The following is a 22,482-nucleotide window of genomic DNA, read 5'->3' on the forward strand; positions in this document are numbered from 1 at the left end:
ATTCGGACAAAAGAAAATTACTTTCCTAAAATATGTCTAACCTAAAACGCAAGCATGATATATGTTTATCATTCCATTACTTTTTGACCATAATGGTGATAGAAAGGAAAGCATGTTTGATCCACACCAATAAGCCTCTGCTTCTGTATGAAGGCTACCTGGAATGGACAAGCAAACACTGGCCTGTTTGAGATCAAGGGGCTCTACTCTCCCATGAAAAAAACTCTGCTGTGATTTGTTGATTCTAAAAACTTCCATGGATCAAAATGTATAAGTGAACCAAAAGGACGTTCATGACGTAAACACTGGCCTTAGAGAAAAACAGCTCACAGCTGGAATCTAAAGAAGCACAAAAAAAAGCTGAAGTATGTCTCGTCAGCAAACTTTATGCGGTGAGAGTGCAAGTGCTCATTTATATATGATCTTTGGAAAATGAGAAGGACTAGCTTGATTTGGTTTGGCTTTTTCTGCCTTCCTTCAGGGCTTGTTTGGGGAAATAATACCAACAAATGAGCAACTGTTACCAGGTGTTTTTTTTCAGCTTTAGTTTTTAGTTCACTTCTGAAGGCTTCATGTAAAAATCAAACCAAACTAGTCTTAAGCATGACTATCTGCATATCAATGCTAAGTCTATTTTAATGTAAAAGGAGGTAATGATCCAACAGCTTGCAGGTTAGAGGCATTTTTATATTTATTTTTTACATTCCTGTAAAGAACTGAGGTTGCACGGGGTGTAGTGGTTAACAGTTTTGCCTCAAAGCAAGAAGGCTGGTTCACATCCCATCAGAGACCTTTCTGTGTGGAGCCTACCTGTTCTTCCTGTGAATGTGAGTTTTCTCCAGGTACTCCAACCTCCTCCCACATCCAGAGACATGCATTACTACTGGTTCAAGTTTGCCCCAAGATGTGAATGATAATGTGATTGGATGTGTGGCTCACCAACAGACCAGCAATCCATCTAGGGCAGGGGTCGGGAACCTATGGCTCGCGAGCCATATATGGCTCTTTTGATGGCCACATGTGGCTCACAGACAAATCTTTAATTATACTTTTTTTTTCATTAGACCAGTCCTTCTCGGGCGCGATGCGATGCCAGAGGCGCGCTGTAGTATCGGTGCTTGGAGAAAAAAATCTGCGCCAGCACTATCACTTTACTATTATCTATTACTTCACAGAGTTTGTACCAGCCGGAAACCTGTGAATTGCCGTGCCCAAAACTGCGCGCTCCCGTCTCTGAGAAAGAGTGCGCAGTTGCGGGGATGGGATGTGTGAGGAAGAAAGCAGAGGGTGGGGGTGGGGGTGGGGGTGGGGGGGGACCGGCAGCAGGTGAATCGCGCAGGGATTGTAAAGACGTAAAACCCGCTGCCCGTCACTCACTGCAGCGTGTGAGTGTGTGTTTGGCTCCCCGTCTGCATGTGATCAGTCTTTGTCACATCTAAAGAACATTCATACTAACCTAAGACCACGTTTAAAGTCTCAACGCCTGCGTGAAGCAGAAACTCACCACCTATCAACCAGACTAGACCATGAGCAAAACTACCACGAGAAATACTCATCATTTATTAGCAACAGCATAACAATGTTATTAAAAAGAATCCACAGACTTATTGTACTTTAAAAATGTTGAAATTACATCAAATGCACACATTCACTTGTATATTTAGTTTTAAACATATTGTCGCGGACTGAGTTTAACTTGGCTGTTGGGCCGCGTTAAAAGTTCTGGAGTTCGTCGAACGCATCATGCAGAGATCTGATTGGCCCTCAGTTCTGTTGCTCAGCCTGTTGTTAGGTAGTTTGGACCAATGGGGTTCAGCTATGGGCCGAATAATGGAAATAGGAGGGCTGGAGCGGGAGCAGGGGAATATAAAGTTGGTAGAAGCGCTCTTGTCTTGGCGGGAGAGATTCAGGAGTTGCTGAATTAATTGTACTGCGTTTGTTGCGGTCTGCAGTAACCAGAATAAAGAACCTTAAAAGAGGTTAAGTCTCCGTGCCTCAGTGTGGTAAAGGGACACTACATTAATGTATGGCTCTTTCGAAATTACATTTAAAAATATGTGGCGTTTATGGCTCTCTCGGCAAAAAAGGTTCCCGACCCCTGCTCTAGGGTGTACATTGCTCAACAGCATCTGGGATAGGCTGCAACAACCCCATAACCCTAACAGCGAGGAAGCAGGATTGGAAAATGCAACTGTTTCACTACACTGAGGCTTTTGGACATTTGTTTATGCTCACATCTCTTAACCCTTGTGCTGTCCTAGGCACTTTAACATTTGGAGTTGGGTCATCTAGACCCCACTAGACAGTGCTCTGAACCTTTTTTCTTCAATGATTTGTGATCTTCACTGGTGTCCATGGATTACATGAAATCTTTCCACCTATATCCACCTTTGTCTCACCTTTGGTTTAAGGTCCCAGCATATCTCAACTAGACGAAGGGCTGAGCTTTGACAAAAACAAAACATTTATTTTAAAGCATAGAGTTTCCCAGCTGTTTTGTTGAAGATCCATTATGGGTTTAAGAGGTTACAGTTAGGACTAATCCTTACCTTTTGGACAGAAAACCTCTGTTGGCTGCAACAATACCATGGCAAGTAGAAAGGAGCATGATGGCCTGGTCCTTTTACTCCTAAAAAATCTCACTTTCACTCAAGACCCATACTTGATGGTAGGAATGATATTATTCTGCCTGCATTCTTGTTTTAAAAATACAGGCTTTTCTCCACATCTGAATAAATAACTTTTTTTTCCCATAACAATTGTTGTCCTGGATTAAGTCTATAAGACTTTAAAAATACATACAGTATGTTGGATCATAGTTTTGTTATAAAAAGGAACCCGTACTAAAAGTTAAACTTGCAGGAGAAACAACTCTATACAGTTTCTGTTCTATATAAATAAAAAGATCAAGGTTTAGTTTGTTCTCTTCGTTTTCTACATCTTTTGGTGAAGTGAAATGTTTTTAAGTGAATGAGGACAGAAATACATATTTTTTATTTAGAATAACCCTTCAAAAAACCAAAAAAAACATTCTTTTGCTTTCAAGGAACTGTTATTTTTGTATGTTTTATTGCAACGTAAAGTGTATTTTTTGCAGTGGATGTTCCTATCCTTTCCTTGTGGTCAGACAAAACTCATAATACAAAAGATGCTGTTGATCTTTACCTTTTGCTGCTAGCCCTTGTGCTATCCTAGGCACTTTAACGTTGGGAGTTGGGTCATCTAGACCCACTAGACAATGCGCTGAACCTTTTTTCTTCAATTATTTGTGATCTTCACTGGTGTCCATGGATTACATGAAATCCTCTCCACCTTTATCCACCTTTGTCATGGTAGGGAGAACACGTCAATGGTCATCTTGACCCCATAGGATAGCACAAGGGCTAGCAAAACAGAAAAAACCTGCAGAGATGAATGAACTAAATGTGATCGTATCAGAGACGGAGTGTACATAGAGGCCTTAACGTCTCTGCACTATGAAGTGCAAAGGAGACCGCCCCACTGAGAATACTACCCCCTCTGTCTCAATAGCCTTATCTGATTATATGATGTGAAACTGATGAGGTCCAAGGAGGCTGAGATTTTAGAATGTAGAAGAACTGACAGAGAGGGGCTCGGTCCGTTTCCCTCCCATTGGGAGATAAGTGCTGTCTGTCAGTTTGATTGACACATCACAGAAAGGCAGTCTGCCATTGTAGAGGCACTTGACATCTTGATATTTCTGAGTCAGTCATGCAGGCTGGTTTCATATGTAAACAAGCCGCAAAGAACTACACCTCTGCTGTGATTGGAGCCATACAGAAGGATACAGACTACGGCTGCACGATATGAGGAAAACTCGCGATATGCGATATTGGTGATTAATATTGCGATAAGGATATAATTCGCGGTATATAAACAAATAGCAAAACAACCAAAAACATAATTTCCTTGTTCACTGCAACAGTTTAAAAATTATACTCCAAATGACCCTCGTCGACGTGGGAGGCAAACATCAAACATAAAAGGGCTCATCTGATTGATCAACAACGTAAACGGGTCCTTCCGATTGGTTAAATGCATAAAGGGATTTATTTCATTTGTTCAATATTTCAAGCTGCCATGAGTTTGTTTTAGCACATTTAAGGTAACCATTTATTGCGATTTTCACCGTCTTTTGCGGTATGCATATTGCACAGCTTAATGTCGCGATAACGATAAATTTGCGGTATATTGTGCAGGCCTAATACAGACGATGCATTTTATAGTCTTGCTTGTACCATCACAATTATATGAACACAACTGGTAATATAAACGGGTTTGAGAGACTCAACAGACACCAATTACTTGGCTTTTGTGCTTGAGTTCATATTTTGTTCAGTTTAAATCTTATATTGTTTACTTTCTTTCTGTAAAATTCTATTGCTATGTAACTTTGTAAAAAACAAAAAAATGAAAAAAAATAAAATAGAATACCCCAGATGGGTTTTTGTACCACACCATCACATCACAGTATCTGTTTTGGATTAGTAAGCATGTTCTTTTTTATGAATAAATCAAATCAGATCAAACCAATAACTGCAGATTGTGGTCCAAATAGTATTTTGATTCGCTTTTTTTGACTACGCACTGGTTTCAGGACGAGTGCCCTTCAACGATTAAGCAACGTTGGTGCACCTCTGAAAAATGTCCACACAAAACACGGTAACACATCCAGTGAAATTTTTTAGAGCTTTTTTTCTCATCTTGTTTAACAACTAAAGCATGTATCTGGTGATTTTAACCTTAAAAATGCGTGTTTTTTAATTGTTTGAATTTGGATAAATCTACCTATTCCCACCCTCTTTACACCCACCAAGTTTCCAATTAATATGTGTTTTTTTTATACATCAGATGCCTAGTTTACTTGTTACAAATACAATGCAATATTACATCTAAAACTTTCAGGATTAAGACTGTTGATCTAAGATGAAGATCAACAGCTTAGTTAATGATTGTTGCAGTGTTTTATTCTTCAGCTTCTTTCATTATCAGTATATCTCATACTAACACCACACCACTTTATGAAAGGGAAGATGCACCTATATTTTTTCTTTTTCTTCTTTTGATCCTGTGTACCTGGTCAAGATTATAGAATTCACCCAATGTCCTAAAGCCTGAGCAGCAGCTGGAGGGTGGTGATGGTGGGGTAGGGTGGGGTAATTCAGGTCTTAATGCATGACAGGTTACAGAAATTGCACTGCTGAGTTTTGTATTCAACCCTGCGCCTTTCCAAAGTTGTAATAGAATAAGTTTCACAAGAAAAAAGTAGAAGAGTCATTTAAAATTCTACTTTTTTCTACAGGCCAACATTTTTGGGAAACAGCATTTAAAACAACAGCTTGATGCTGAAGTAAAAGTAAGTATTTAAGAAAAAATCGGTTTGTTGTTGCTGTTTGTTCAGGTGCTAGTTTATCAATTTTCTTAAATACCTACTCGATCATCTATTGCAAAAAAAAAGCTCCCAGTGGTCTTTTAATTACAATGATGCTGTTTTTAGCCAAAATATTTTTTTAAAACTGTCAATTTAGGACTTAGTTTTTGCAGAGCAGCAGTGGTTCTTTAGAAATTTGCCTCTGAGTTGTGGGTGGGACAGCTGACATGGAGCAACCCCGGCCCCCTCTTCCCATCACCCACAGCTGAGTTCTTTGTCTACACAATCTCCTGATAGCTTACAGCCCCTCACACCACCAGTCTAACATAAGCAGTGCAACAAAAAAAAGGTGAGCAATATCAGAGCTATCCAGTCGCAGAGTTTTGAGCCAGTGCCAGCTCATACGAGGAAAACAAAAACATGGATCTAGTCGTCTACAAGCAAATGCATCAGAATGGAGAGCAGTTGCCATGTTACAGATGTAGATGTTGCTATGTCACAAATAAGCCTTTTCAAACTGCATTTATTTTGTTTGCTCTTGATCGATGATTTGAATAAAGAAATAGTCAGAAATTTAAATTTCTACTTAATTTTCTTTACAAATGTTCTCCATCATCAGAAAAATGCCACAAGTACATGTTGAAACATCAAAACCAAAATGTTCGTTAAAATGGAATTTTCTATAAATGACTAAAATAATAGCAAAGGAGGAGTAGAGCAGAAGCAACTGCTTGTTTCTTCTGTGATTCCTCCACCTGAAACAGACTACAAAATACAACACTTAATATGAAAATGTAGGTTTTGAATTGGAGTTTTCACCAAAGCCCACTGATCTGAAATGTGACTGTCAGGAGAATTTAAAGTAGAAACAGATCACTTAGAGGCTTATACTCAGAAAATTGTATTTTCCCCAGGTCATAGAACTGCATAATTACTGTATTAGGAAAGGAGGGATGAAGGGCAAGGAGACAATGAGGAAGAAAAGATGTTTTTTTATTTTTTAATGTAGCATTTCTTTCATAATCATTGCTATAGCTATGGGTGTTTTTCATTAGGTAATTATGTTGCATCTCACATATTCATGTTTTTTTAAGGAATTTTAATTAAGTCATTAGTTTGCCCTTGAAAATGTTCTTTTTTCGAAGTGTTTATTCTCATGAGCTGCTTTAGGTGTTCTTTTTTATTTTATTTTTTCTTTTAATGTGTTTGCTAGTTGCCTTTTCTTGTTGACCCCCACATCATATCTCCAATCAGTCTAGTGCAGGAGCTGGTCAGCATCTCAATAAACTGTCTTTTCAGATTCGACATATTTTTACAGTTACTCCTCTACAATGATTTATTTAAAAATATATTTTAAAAAAAATATCTGACAGTTAATTAATTTTACCAGATCAACTGAGTTCTTGTGTACGACGGAGTTTTAGGGCCACGGTGAGAAAAATAAATTCTGGCCTACGTGACGAGATTAAAGTCGTCATGTCGACTTTAATCTCGTCATGACGAGAAAAAACTCGACACAAAGTTTCGAGAAAAAACTCGTCTTTTCGAGATAAAAGTCGAAATAAAGTTTCGCGATTAAAGTCGCAATGTTGCGCGAGAAAAAAACTCTTAAAATTACGAGATTATTGTGGAAGTGAGCATCATGCAGAGCAGCAGGTGAACACCGCGCAGCAGCAGAGCAGACCGACTAAACGTAGTTGAACAGGTGATCTGAATGTTTATTGATAATGTTCCAAATGTCTGGAGGCTCATTTGATTGATTTACGATTCATTAAAGTTTTATATATTGATGGTTGGTTTGCAGGATCTCTGCAGCCCGATGAAGCCATCGGGTGTCCCTGCAGCTGTCCACTTGAATCCTTTCTTCCTCCACCAAAGACCAGATCTCTACTTTTGTGTGATGCTTCCGTCTGAGGAGCAGCACTTTTTGCCTTTTTCAACATTGTAATGCTAATATAACAGACTATTTTCATTCATCTTTGTTTTTTAATGATCAGACGGGACGCTTCGTCTGCAGCAGTGGGCTTATGTAACACTGTTTACTTCCGCATTGGTGATCGGATGACAGGTTCATGACGTAATTTGACAGATGAACTTCAGGTTATGTGAATGAAAAGGAGAATAAAGGCTGCAGCGATCCTCTACACCCAAACGTGTCTCTGAGCTCCTCATTTGACATATGAAAGTCCGCTTTACCGACACCGAACCCCGGAAAAGACGGCTCCACTGACAATAATCTGATTTTGAGTCGCCAAAAGGTTCAGAATCTCTTTGTTTTAAACCTATAATCCGGAAATAAAGCTTCAAAAAAGGCTCCACATATTTCATCTTCAAACTAGGCTCCGATAAACAGAGAACTTTGGTGTTTTCTCCTTGTTAATCTATGATTTTTTCCCCGTAGATTTACGAGTTTTTATCTCCTAATAAAATTACTTTTTATTGGTGGCCATAAAACTCTGTCGTAAACTCTTAAATACAAAGCCACTAGCTCGCTAACATTAGCCATAACACTGAATACTCCTGAAAGACTCAGCTTCACTGCTCTCGCGCAACATTGCGACTTTAATCTGGAAACTTTTTTTCGACTTTTATCTCGACACGGCCATTTTTTTGTGCCGAGTTTTTTCTCGTCGTGACAAGATTAAAGTCGACATGACGACTTTAATCTCGTCATGTTGGCCAGAATTTTTTTTCCTCACCGTGGCCCTAAAACTCCGTCGTACTTGTGCCATCATTTTAAAATAACAGGAAAAGGGGTGAGAAAAAGAAAGCCAGGTAACACATGAAAGTTGAAAATGTGAAAGAAAAAGGGGAAAAATTCAAATATCTAGAAATTAATGTGAAAGTGTCTTTGTGTCCTGGCAACAGCGGAACCTAAAAGCACAAGGGCCACACAGGTGAGCTTCTTTAATGGAGAACATGGTTGAAACTCAAAGCTAAGTGTTTATTGTCATAGCTACTCATTGAAATGACTAAAGATATTTGAAGTTTGAGTATTTTAACTAGCATAAGGTGCACTTAAAAGTCTTGAATTTTAAAAGTCTTTGAAAGTCTTTTTAAAAGTCTTAAATGTACGGAGCGGCCTAATGTGTTGCTGTGGGACTAAACAGGACGTATGGAGGGGGCAGCATGAGAAGGGTAAGGAGGGAAACCCGGTGTACTTTTTGTATGTGTTAAATACAAGAAAAGCACCCATAACTGAAGCTGCGCCCTATGGTCACGAAATATACGGTACTTTGCTGGAAGAGCAATGGAAATTTACAGTAAAAGTAACAAAAGAAAAAAACAAATAATTTTAAATTTAGAAAAAGCCAACATAAGGCCAATTGGGATTTTTGAATTATTCTTTGGAGCAGTGCAGGAGTAAATGATTGTTAAAAATAAACAAAACTGAACTATTACAGAAAGATTTAAGTTCCACACCACTCATCTTTTAAACTATTGCACACTCTAAAGAAAAATACACTGGCCCAACTTAAAGAAATTCAAGTAATAATTTGAAGTACCTTTTTAAGTTACTCCAGTCAGTATTAAGTACATTTTTCTTATAATTTTTGATAAACTTAAATTTTTAGCCCTACAAATACAAATATTATTTTGTATTTATTTCAGTTTTTATTAGCTTTTCATCATTCAAACTATTGTGTATTTTAAACTATTAAACAAATGGCCCGCTGCTGTTCCCCATCATCCCTCACTCCCGCTATACACCCTAACATTATGGGTGCAACAAAAATGGCGAGCATTGGCGGGCAGTGTTGGCTTCTGAAATGGATTTTGCAGACCTTTTTTGCAACTGTTTTCAAATGTACTTTATCAGTGAAGTACTAATGCATAATAGTAATAAAAAGCCATGTCAGATGGTACCTGTTTCAAAATATGTTTAATAGAAATCGGGTTACAGAGATGCAGTTATTTTTATTAAGAGAATGAGTCTCTGTCATGACTGACTTTTATAGGAAGAAAGAACTAAAATGAGATTGAGCTATGAGGACTTTGGTCCAATTAAAGCTTTTTAAATTAGGAACTACCCTGTTGCCCCTAATCATGACACATTCCTCCTTCAAGTGTTGCCTAATGGCTGCCATTAATGAAACCATTATTATTATTTTAATTTACCCCTAAGAACTGATCAAGAACTGATCAGCGGTATAATATTTTGTGTAAACGATCCCCTTTCAGAGATGAGGAACTAATCTTTCCCTTCTCGTGTGTTTTCAGCAGCAACCTGTCAAAATTTAGCTTGCTTTGACAGATGCAAATGACCAAGAGCTGCTTATTTCCCCCCCTTGTTTGTTTACCAGAGAAGAACGATGTCCTAAATTTACTGCTTCCAGTCTGAAGTATGAACTTATTTCCTGTTCACTAATAATTCATGCGCCATGTGTGAGCAAATTTAATCACCGGCAGAAGGAGGGAGCAAAGAGTGAAAAAGAAGAGGTGCTCTTTACCATCCCCACAAACTTTAAATATGAAGGAAAAGGTAATGAAAATTACAATTCTCCCACTAATAGCCAACCGTCTGAGGATAGGCAGTACTAATAGACCTTGTGAATCCATACAGTCCAAAATAGCTATGAATATTTTCCCATTTGCATCAAGAAATCTCCTTTTTTTCTTTTTGCAGTCATTCAATTCAATTCAATTCAATTCAATTCAATTTTATTTGTATAGCCCAAAATCACAACAACAGTCGTCTCGATGGGCTTCGAAGTAAAACATGAAATCAAAAGTATCACGAATACAAAGAGTTCAATAGAAAAATACTAAAATGAACTAACAAACTGACTAAGCTATACTGGCATCCCTGCCCTTAGACCCCCCTTCGCGGTAAGGAAAAACTCCCAAAAAAACCGGATTCCGGAAAAAACGAAGAAACCTCAGGGGTGCCCACATGAAGGAGGGATCCTCCCCCAGGACGGACAGGCGATTTACCAGAACTCTTAGAGAAGAATTAACTTATCTAAATCTACAACTACATATATAAAGTCCAGCAGACGAGCTTCATCCAGCCGTGGTTGTGGGGACAGTCAAAGGCGCGAGTCGAGCCGGAGACAGGAACCACAGCCAGGTGTAGGAGCAGGAGCAGAGACGAGGTACTCGGTCAGGCACAGAGCAGAGACGAGCCAGAGATGAGCCAGAGGCAGGATCCACAGCCAGGTGTAGGAGCGGGAGCAAAGGCGAGGTAAACGGTCAGGAACTGGAGCACGGATGAGCCAACTGGGGTCTGGAAGCACTCCCACTCCCCAGGAGGGGAGAGGAAAAGATGGACAATACATGAATCGCACTGCACCAAACAGAGGCATGGAGAACTAGATTCTTGAACTTGATTCTGGAATCAACTGGGAGCCAATGGAGCGAAACTAACACAGGAGTGATGTGATCTCTTCTGCTAGTTCCAGCTAACAATCTAGCTGCTGCGTTCTGAACAAGCTGGAGACTTCTTAAGGAACTCTTAGGACACGCTGCTAACAAAGAGTTACAGTAATCCAGTCTAGACGTAACAAATGCATGGATGAGTTTTTCAGCATCACTCTTAGAAAGTATATTTCTGATCTTAGCAATATTCCGCAGGTGAAAAAAGGCAGTTCTACACGCCTGAGATATGTGAGCCTTAAATGATAAATCCTGGTCAAGTAAAACCCCAAGGTTTCTAACTGTGGAATTGGGGGCTGTACTTATGCCATCCAGGGAGACTATCTGAGCAGACAGAGCATCTCTGAGGTTTTTAGGACCAAGTATAATGACCTCAGTTTTTTCTGGGTTCAAGAGGAGGTAATTAATTGTCATCCAGGTCTTGATGTCACTGATGCAGGCGTTCAGTTTCTCTATCTGGTCATTCTGGTCAGGCTTCATGGATAAATACAACTGCGTATCGTCGGCATAACAATGAAAATTAATGCTGTGTTTCCTGATTATGTTTCCTAGGGGTAACATATAAAGCGTAAACAGGATCGGTCCCAAGACTGAGCCCTGTGGGACTCCATAGTTGACTCGAGTGCACTGAGAGGAATGGCCATTTACATTAACGAACTGATACCTATCAGACAGATAGGATTTAAACCACTGGAGAGCAGATCCTCTGATCCCTATGTCCTGCTCTAATCTATGGAATAAAATACTGTGGTCGATAGTGTCAAAGGCTGCACTGAGGTCCAACAGGACCAGAATAGAAAGTAGTCCCTTTTCTGAGGCCAATAACAAGTCATTAGAGACTCTAACTAGTGCAGTTTCCGTACTGTGGTGAGGTCTAAACCCCGACTGAAAGTCTTCAAAGTGGCTGTTGTCCTGTAGGTGGCAGTAAAGCTGCTTAACTACAACTCTTTCTAGGATTTTAGAAATAAAGGGCAGGTTTGATATCGGTCTATAGCTGGCCAAGATGCTAGGATCCAAACTGGGCTTTTTCAGAAGAGGTTTAACAACTGCATATTTAAAAGACTGTGGCACGTAACCCGTTTCCAGAGAGGCATTTATCATTGTTAATATGGGATCATTAATTAGGGGAAAAGTTTCTTTAAAAAGTCTAGTGGGAATTGGGTCTAACAGACACGTTGAGGATTTGGAGGACGTAATAATTGATGTCATGATTAGGAACTATCTGGCAGAATGATACAGTTTCATTTTTTATAATAAAGGCAAATTATAAAAAAAAGAGCAGAACAGGCTAATCCAAAGACGTAATATGGCTTGGTATGGGGGACATAAAAACCCACCAAACGGATAACTTCACAAGGAATACTTTTTGGAGTACATAAGGAAATGCCAGAAGAAGGTAGAACTCAATAAGAAACATGAGATGAATGAAATGCACCTAACAATATGTTTACAGTTTTACATAAACGTATGTGTGTGTTTTATCTGAGCTGGATAGAACACCACATGCCTTAAGCTATGTCCACACTGGGCATTTGACACGTGTTCCACAACCCGTTGAACGCTGGTCCTTGGATGTACTTATTTATCCCTTCTGCTACCCTATGACCACACCCTGACATTGACGTGTTCTCCCTACAATGACAAAGGTAGATAAAGGTGGAGAGGATTTAATCTGTGGAAACTAGTGAAAATCACAAATCATTGAAGATAAAAGGTTCAGCACACAGTCTAGTGGGTCTAGGTGACCCAAATCCCAATGTTAAAGTGCCCAGGATAGCACAAGGGTTACATCATATGGTGTTAACATTGGACTGTCGTTACCCAATGCTAGCAAATGTACCTAGTCAAAGTGGTGCAAATCTCATGAATCTTGCTGGAGGCTTTTTCTTTTGCAGCTCTTTTCTGATTTATTACAGACTTGGTGTCAAAGAATTCCAGCCGGGCACAGACGGCAATTATTGAGTTTCAACAATTTGAAAATTGATGATAAATCAATTTTTAAATGGTTAAAACTCCTGTGAATTAATCGAGGTGGCATCCAAACATCACTACCATATCCAAGTCCCTGATTGGTCAAAGTTCAACTGGTTTAACTGCATGTTCCAAGCCACTCATTTATACCACGCATTCAGTGGCTTTTCTGTAATAAAAATGTAGTTTTTATTGCTAAGGAAACAATCTCTGTGGCTATCTAACATTAGGATGAATCCACAAATTGAACAAATCTTGACGCTGAAGCTGTACAAGCTCCTTTATCAATGATCTACAAAGCTGAACCTCTTTTTTATTTTTTTGCTCAGACCTCAACAGTTTGATCCTTTGAATGACCCTAAAGAAGTTTGCGTCATCTCAATAAAATATTCTCAGCTCTCAGTCCCCACTGTATGCTGTGTCCAAACCATTCAAAGTCATAGATACTCGCCAAGCTTGGATGCCCAAAGAGGAATGAAAGCCATATAACACACAGCATGCTGTTACACCGTTGACTTGATACCCTGACCTTCCTGTGAGGTAGGACAAACAAAGGCAAGGTGATCCTTGAGAAATTATTTTGAACAACAAAGGTTCATAATATCATGTGAAGATTTACTTCACAGAGCTTGCAGCAGATTCTTCTCAAAAATGCAGAAAAGTAGGTTATTAAAGAACGGTTTAAACCTCGACAGAGCCTCTATTTTTTTCTGTTTCTCCTGTCTTGTTTTCAAAGCTTGAGGGAGCTCCTGCAGGAAGGAGAAAATGAATATTTTTAGCTGGTTCCGCAATCCCTGCCTTAAATAATTACCCTAGGTGCTGTCGAAGCTGCCAGCTCATTGGACTGAATGAATCGGAAGCATCAATTGTTAAGCTGCAGTTAAAGCCTTCAGAAATATTACATCATGATATTTGCCACCACAATAGCATTGTGGGAACTCAGAAGTACAAGAATGGTGTTAATGTGAGGTGGCACCATTTGTGTAAAGGGTAAGAAAATCAGTAGCAAGACTTACTGCAAAGCTAGCATCTGCATTAAACTTGTTAAAAAGAAAAAAGATCATTAAAAAAAGAGCACAAATGGTAAGGCAACCAATTTTGTTAAATGAACACTCTCCAATCATAAGTAATGGAATGAAATGGCTTAGGCTTCATCTGCAGCTTCACCAGTCATTTCCTAGAGTGCTTCTTTGTGTGGTGCTACAAATTCTTGCAACAGCTCCCGTGGGGCATTTCTGTAAACAAAGCTATGCTCTTAGCCAAGTTTCTTGGCTAAATAAGGATAACAAAAAAATAAAATCCAGCAAAATGGGATGCAGACGTTTTGCAGTACCATATTTATCACACACATATAGAAAGTGCAAACTAATACCAGGGCTTGGAGTTCAGCTCTGAGATTTGTTTTTCTCTACAGCAGAACAAAAGAACTATTGTTAGATTTAGAAAGGTATCCCCTGAGTTTTCCTGAGAGAAAATGGTGGGGTTGGTCAAAAAATAGAAAATAGAAATCCTAAATAGATTGAAATGATGAATTGGTCAGGCATTAGATTTAATCCTTTTTTTAACTATTGTATCTTTTAGACTTTGAATCCATCTGAAAACTGTCAGCGTTATGGGCACAGGTAGGCTAACTGGGATCAATCCTTAACAGAGTACACAACATGCACAAAGCTAAAAATAAAGATGCTTACAAAACACAAAATGACATCAATGTCAATTTCGTTTTTTTTAGGTTTATGTGCTGCAGACAGGCTAAGCAAAGCTGATCTGGGATGCTACATGACTTAGTGGCGGGCAGTGTCCTTTTTCACACTGCTGTGTGCTGATGCAGCAGTGTGAAGGCTGCTGATGCCAGCCCTGATAAGCTTATTAGGACAATGGCTTTTTTTCCCACAGAGTCTTTGTTGGAGGTGCGGAGAAAGCAGAAGGTGGAGCTGCTTGGCTTTATATAAAAAAGGTAGCCATTCCTACTGATTCATAATGATGTTCTGTTTCCTGTTCTATGTGGAAGAAAAAAAAATCTGTCATGTTGCTACATCCCACACCAGCTTTAAAAAAACAGTATCTATCTTAAAGGGTGTACCCCAAATAATGGACGCAGAATGACTTTGCTTTTAAACAAGTTTGGAGAATTTTAAATATGCCAAACTTTTTTGCTGATGGGTCTGGATAATATACAGCCTGTAGAGGTGAGGTGAGGTAAAGCAGAAACATTCTTACAAGTGTGTCACACAACAGATTCCTTGATAGGTTTTACAAAAAGACTTAATATTTATCTATTTATTTTCTCCCACTTATTCATGGTGCCGCAGAACCTTGATCAAAGACGCCCATTCCTCCCTCTCCAAAAGAACTTTCTGGGTCTTACCCAGTGCTTCCTCGCGGTCAGACATGCCCAGAACACCTCTTTAGGGAGACGTCAAGGGAGCAACTGGAAGAGATGGCCGAGCCACCTTCTGGTTTGTTTGTAAAAACTTGTGTTTCTATGTTTTACTCGTTATTATGGTTTTCTCTCATTAGCGCAGCAACTATTCCCCAAACTCCTCCAGGGTTACAAAACTCCTTCACCCTTGTGCTATCTTAGATGACCTCACCCCTACTTTGACGTGTTCTCCCTACCATGACAAAGGTGGATAAAGGTGGGAAGATTTCATGTAATCCATGGACACCAGTGAAGATCACAAATCATTGAAGAAAAAAAGTTCAGAGCACTGTCTAGTGGGTCTAGATGACCCAACTCCCAATATTAAAGTGCCTAGGATAGCACAAGGGTTAATCTGTAAGGGAGGGCCTAGCCAGCATGTGGAGGCTTGCATTCAGTACATTAGTCAGTCATGACTCAAGGCTCGTGACTATAGGTGAGAATAGGAGCATGGATTGACCAGTACGTTGAGAGCATTGTTCTATGGCTCAGATCCTTCTTTACTACAGTGGAGCAATACAACAAGCACATATCTGCAGCCACTCCACTTGTCAATCTTGTGCTCAATCCTTAACTCACACATGAAAAAGATCCCAAGAACCTTAAACTAATCTTCCACTCTAAACCAGAGCTCTCACCCACTCAGATAGGGCAAACCACCTTTTTCCAGTTGATAACCATGGCCTCCGGTTAATTCTCTATGTGATAATTCTCACCACAGCTGCTTGACAATTGACTGAACTGTCCCCAGTGCAAAACAACGGTACTGGTTTGATAAAGCCAACAAAACATAATCTTTTGCAAAAAAGCAGACATGAAATCCTGCTGGCCCTAATTGGGTAACACGGAATCCCTGTTAGAGTCCAACATGCTCTAGGAATGAGGTCAGCTTACTCCCAGCAGTGCAAACTTCTGCTCTGGTTTTACAAAGACTTGCGGCTGAGTCCCCCGTATAGGGGTTGACCTGTAGGGGTGCTGAGGGTTTGAGGGTTGTCCGGGCCCATGGAGGTGCAGCCACATCTTAAATGAAGTGCATGTTTGCCTTGCAAATTCCCTTGTGGCTCGTGTGGCCACCTTAAGTAATGTCATGATAACGGACTTCATTTTTGAAAATGTGGACTTTGAGAGTATAAACAAGAAAAACAAAGTGTGAAAATGTTCCTTGTCTGCCTGAGAAAAGTGAATAAAATATGTAGTGATGAGTTTTACAGCCTTAAAACATCCGTAGGACTCCGTGGATTTAATCGATCACTGGTTATTTTTAGTACGTAACTCCCACAATAAACGAGGGAACTCTGTAATGGTGAAAAGGTAATGCAGATATATGTCCAGCTGCAGCAGAAGCCTCAAGAATTTGACTTTTTCATTATCACTGGATGAGAAACAAACATGCAGGACTCAGCGCAGCTGCTCAGTATTATTTGTGAAGTTTAATGCAAACTGTGAGATGTGTGAGGAGATGCAGCCCTCCAAAGTTTCAAAAGGACTTTGATGGGTGAAGACAGACTAAATATTGGTTATAAATAGTGTTATTTATTTTAATAAAAGGATCATGAATGAATGATTGAATTAATGAATGAGTGAAGCTTTATTCATATAGCACTTTACAACTTCTTTAGGGTACCAAAGTGCTTCACAATAAAACAATTACAAAATAAGTTTAAAATTAGACGCATCAGAGAAGAAAACAGTTATGTGGCCTTCACAAGAAAAAGTTTGGGGAGCCCCTGCTCTAGCATCCATGTGTTGTTTTTCATTCTTCTGATCATACAAACACACTACATGAATGCAGCATTTCTCTAACCTTGCGTTTTCCACTAGGTACATCAAGCCACTGATGCAATTGGCTCTGAAATGAGAACAAAAGCAACAGTTTAGAAATAAAAACTCTAAAATAGTCTGTTTTAAGATATACATACATCTTCAATCAAACGGTTTTCTCTTATAAAGTTGATTCATTTTTTTCCTTTTTTTCACTCCACACATCTGCTCCTGGTCCGGACCTTTTATTAAATTTTAAAAACCTCACAAATCGAAAAGTTTGCCCATTCCTGCTCTACAGGTTTACTGAGTGGTCAATCTTAACATTTTGTGCATGCCATCTCCATGCCATGTACAGGTTTGCCCATTTTTCACCCCTCAGATAAGCCATTTCCACCCGTCAGGAAAATTGTGACTGAAGTGTTAGTAGGGTTCTGAGCAGGGCCCATATTCCCACAGCACCTTCCACAGAGCACATCAAGAGACAGGATCAAGTGCTTTCTCCAAGCAAACTGGATGGGCAAACTCCCATGAATCTTCAAGCACTCTTTGTCATACTGCAATAGGAATTCAGACAGATTCTCCAACCACACTCATGGATCAAAGAGAGTAAGCCCGTAATCTTTTAGGGGGGAAAAAAGCTAAAAATGCAAATAAAAAAGAATCCAGAAAACTGTTGAGTCTATTTTTAAGTACAAATATTACCTCCTTTTATTTAAACTTGTACAGCAGTTCCTCTTTCTTTCCTTAATCAACAGTGACTCTGAAAGCTTTGCACACAAATTCCCATATGTTTTAATGTAAGTTGACGCATTCATGGCAAAAAAAAAAAAAAAAAACTTCGAAGCTTTATGAATTACTTTTGGGGTAAGGGCTCAACTATGATCACATACAGGTATAAATAATAAGAGTTCTGTCACGAGTTCAGTGGGAAAACAGGACAAACTAAGAAACGGATGTAAGACTTTTACATGACTTTTGCAGTCAAAACAGCTCCGTCAACTTTTATTGTTCGTTTTTCAGTCTGCAAATTTCCCCCTAATTAATGCTTTTACTGCTTCTTTCACAGTACCGTTTGACTTCTCAAAATAAAGCTCATTTAGACTTGTAATTACTTTCCATTGTGCCTACCAGCAGGAATGCTCTTTTCTTATTTGTTTTAAAGTGCAAATGCATACCAAGAAGCTTTGTGGGGGGAAAATGTGAAAAACTTTGATTAGGCTGTCACCATATTCTCAGGGGTTCACTCTGTTATCACAAGAACCGGTAGTCAGACCTCCTTTGGTATTTTATGAAGACTGTTTGAAGATGCTGACGCAATTCCCTCTCTGCTGTGATGTCACTGATGCTAACTATCTTGCTTTCATCTTTTTTTTTTTTTTTCTGCTTCACAAGCTAAGTTACACTGCAGTTACAGTTGGATGGATCCTCACAGGCTCTGAAAGCCTGTCTTATTGCTTCATGTTGAGGCAATTTTTAAATTTCCCTACATCCTCTGAGCTTTTAGAAATGTCAGATTTCAACCGTTTGATCTGATCAATTGTGAAGCCATAGAAATCCGGCAGCAAATTTTCTCAACTTTGACACAGCAACATAAAGTTAAAATTAGATCAGAATAAAACAAGTGTCAATAAGCTTTGATGCAAATGAAAGTGCTAATTTTTTTCTTTTTGCATCAAGAAATACAGAGAAGAAATATATTTTAAGATTATCATGAAGGGATTTTTCATGTTCAAGTTAAATTTAGAGGACTCTGTTTGCTTTACATTGGTTCACATTTGTATACGCGTTGCTTTATCACTAGGCTATCCTTCAGATAAACCCTTTCTAAATTGTTAGAACTCATATTCCAAACATGAGCATGCTTGTTGATTAAACTTTAATTACATCCAGACCCACTTGCATTCTGCACATGTTGATGGAGTCTTCATTTTATTCCCATTACAATGCTCTGATTTAATGATAGCGCTCAGCTATCGATGTCTCCAACTCCCAGAATGATCTGCTTCAGATCAAGCTGAGATAGAAATATCAAGGCCAAACATGTAGCAAATAATTTTTTAATACACCATATGTTTTGTAATAGTCATGTCCAGAGTGGCTGTAGGAGAAATATAATCAATGAGTCCTGTTAATCAAATGACACTAACTATTTTACATATCTCTGTAGTTTTCGGAGTATAAGTCGCAGCTTTTTGCACAGTTTGGCTAGGGGTGTGACATACTCAAGTGCAACGTAAATGGGACTTTTTCTAAATAAATAGCAGTAACCACTAGAGGGCATTATAGATGCGTGTATCAGTATTTGCGACTTACAGCAACTCAGAAGAAGAAGCACTGCTCAGTTTTTGCTGGGCTTGGCGGAAATGTTTAATAGGGACACAGAGGAAGAAGAATTCAATGGATTTAGTGATTTAATGCGAAGTAAAAAGTTAAGTTGTCCTGCTAGCATGTTCTTTGTCCTATGGTTATCTGAATAATTTTACATGTGTTGTACTAATATACTAGACTTCTCCTTTGTTTCATGAAGCTAAATACACTTACAGCAGTGAAGCACGCATATATTCAGTCTATTATTGTTATCTATTTCTATTTTATGATTTGCCTTTCAAAATAAAATTAAAAAAGTGCTAATTATACTCAAGTGCGACCTATATATGATTTTTTCTTTTTATTATGCATTTTTATGTTGCTGCAACTTATACGCCAGAGTGACTAGTCCAAAGAAAACGGCACATACACTTATTTAATTAAAACAGTCCAGCAGGTAGTTGAGACAGGGTTGCCATGTTGTGTTTTAGGCAGGAATCGTAAATGAAAAGAAAACTGACCTACATTTGTTTTGACATCTGCCACACTGTAGTGGCAGGCTGCTATTTTTCAGAAGTTTTCTCCCCCTTAAAACTCCAGACGAATAGTGTGCAGACAAACAGGTTGTGCTCAACCTAAAATAGAGATGGTAGCACTAAGATGGAACGATGACTCACGCCCTCAAAGCCACAGTATGTACAGCATTTTGGAATCTTACAGCATTGTTATAAATTTAGATTATTTGCTTTAATGATTCAGGCTCAATGTTCCCATCAAAACCATTTAAGGCTGCTGGCATGAAAGATGTCTTCCACATCATGGTGTATACTGTTTTTGTCTGTTGTTCATTTTTTGTGTTACCGGTAAATATGCTTTTACAGGCCAAAAAAAGATGCTGATCTATATTTTCTTTTTCTATCTAAACATATTGATTATAGTAAGACTCTTTCAAAAAAACGTCATGTCTTTAGTCATCACACCTGATCTGACATACACCAGAGAGAAGGCTCACATTACAACATTTAAATTATACCTTCATTGGCTCTCTGTATGTTTCAAAATTGATGTGAGTCCTTTTTATGGTTTCTAAAACTTTAATGAACCCTTTTCCTTTATACTAATTAGATTTGTGATCCAAGTTGATCTGTGTTGATATGTTTTAATAATTTCACTTTTTCTTAGAACCCCACTGATTCTCCAGAGGGAACTGTTAGTGTTGGTTTGTCCTTTAGTTCTGCGGTGGATTTTTGCTTGCTGGGATGTTTGTGTGTGCTGCTTTGGGGAAGAATCACCTCCTCATGCTAACCATTTAAATTTAAATGCTGTTAATTAGGACTTATTTGTTTTTTTTTGTTTTTTTACATTAAGACATTTACTGTATTTCTTCTTATATATGTGGGATGTATACAAAGTTTTAATTGATATTGCCAATATTTTTATATAAATTCTTTTTGGCAACATTGATTAAAACATACTTTGATATGCAAATGTTTATGTCCATTGTTAAATTTTCATTTATGTTATGTCCAGGTTTTACTTTTACATTTTGACTTTATTTTTTACATAAATCTGGTTTTTATTTAGCTAAATTATACTGAAACATTTTTGAAGTGCAGAAATTATAAAGACAACTTATCATGTGACTTTAGTTTGAGGTTAGAGGAACAATGTCACTGCACAAAATGTTTAATTTCAATCCATAGTTTATTTGACTGAGTATAAGAGTTCATAAATTGATTGAACTTGGTTCAATTTAATATTTTCATTGTCTGTTCCTCATACATTAGTTTATCTAAAGGGCTCTATTTCCTGGAAAATCCACTTTTTGAGCTTTTAAATGTGTTAGAAAATTAATTCCTCAAAAAAACAACTTCAAAGCGGTATTTTGATCCATTCACTCATTTCTGAGTATTCATCTAAAGACCTGCGCTCTGAGCACCACATTTATATGTATGAAAGTGAAAACAGCCTCTTCCAGAAAGTGTGTGGTGCCAGAACCTCCCCCTGGCTAACACACACCCACTTTCTCTGCAGAGCTAACAGCAAAAACGCTTTCCTTATAAGCACAATCGGCACATTTGTCTTGTAAAAGTTTGAATGTTGTTTGTTTTCGTGGGCGAAAGGCAGACTCGCTGCCGAGACCGACTTTAGGTTGACGTCATGGAATGGGCGGCACCCACAAGGACCGAAAGATTGAGTCGTCTTACTTCCGGGTAGGAAAAATAGCTGTGAAAATAACAAAAGTTTCTTAAAAATTCCTTCTGTAGTGTATCAAAGGAATTATATTATCATATATATATATAGATAGATAGATAGATAGATAGATAGATAGATAGATAGATAGATAGATAGATAGATAGATAGATAGATAGATAGATAGATAGATAGATAGATAGATAGATAGATAGATAGATAGATAGATAGAGTTTAACCTGAAAGACTCAAGGCATGAATAAGGCCCTTTAAAGTATTGATCTATATTAACAGCTACACTGTTGGGAATATTACTTTGAAAAATATATAGTTATAGTTAATCACAATTTAATAAAAGATTTAACTGATTAAGTAACTAGTACTCACTCAAAGTATCTAGTTACCTGAAAAACTTTCACTTTGAAAAAAGTAGCTCCGTGTCACAATTAAGATTTTTCTAATCATTTTTCACTAGCTAATTGAAATGAGTAATTGGATGTGTACATGTATACCAACTTTAATCGTTTTGGCATTTAAACAGACAGCAAAAGCTAAAATTTGGGACTTTAAGTAAAACTTTTTAACAAAAGTTAATAAAATTACAATGTGTGTTTAACAGCATTACAAAATAAATCACACTGAAAAACTGAGTAAACTTGAAACAGTAAGAACCTTTACTTCTAAGTATTTAAGTGCACAACAAAAGTAAAAATTTAAAAAGCCCAAAGTAGAAAGCCAATCAATAATACTGCTCCCCTTAACCTACCCAGTTCTCCTTCTGAGCAAAGCCACTTTATGATGCAACACTGGTGGTGCCTTTGATCGTAGTTTAATACAGTTTATTAAATCATTTAAAAGTATTGCACTGCATTTCGTATAAAGTAATGGTAAAGTGCTGAAATGACAAAATAAGTGATGGCATCACCTGTTTTTAAATACCGTTTTTAAAACACTGATCCAATACACTGATACAATATAAAACAGGCACTCAAAAGGTCTTTTGATTTTTAATTTGTGGTTTTCCATTCTTCTAGAACTATTCTTTTTCTCCCATTGT

General features: G+C 38.2%; 1 protein-coding gene across 4 annotated transcripts in view; it reads right to left on the minus strand.

Moving 5' to 3' along the window:
- lingo1a (leucine rich repeat and Ig domain containing 1a) overlaps positions 1-22,482 on the minus strand; it is a 195,644-nt gene that overhangs the window by 127,434 nt on the left and 45,728 nt on the right. Inside the window, exon 2 of one of the 4 annotated variants that reach the window (XM_011475844.4) lies at positions 16,966-17,010. The exons of the other annotated variants lie outside the window; for them this stretch is intronic. The gene's annotated coding sequence lies outside the window, so the exon portion shown is untranslated. The remainder of the gene's footprint in view (positions 1-16,965; positions 17,011-22,482) is intronic. 4 annotated transcript variants of the gene reach the window in all.

This window comes from Oryzias latipes, chromosome 6 (genome assembly GCF_053564925.1).
Source record: "Oryzias latipes strain Hd-rR chromosome 6, Olatipes_Hd-rR_3.1".
Lineage (NCBI taxonomy): Eukaryota > Metazoa > Chordata > Actinopteri > Beloniformes > Adrianichthyidae > Oryzias > Oryzias latipes.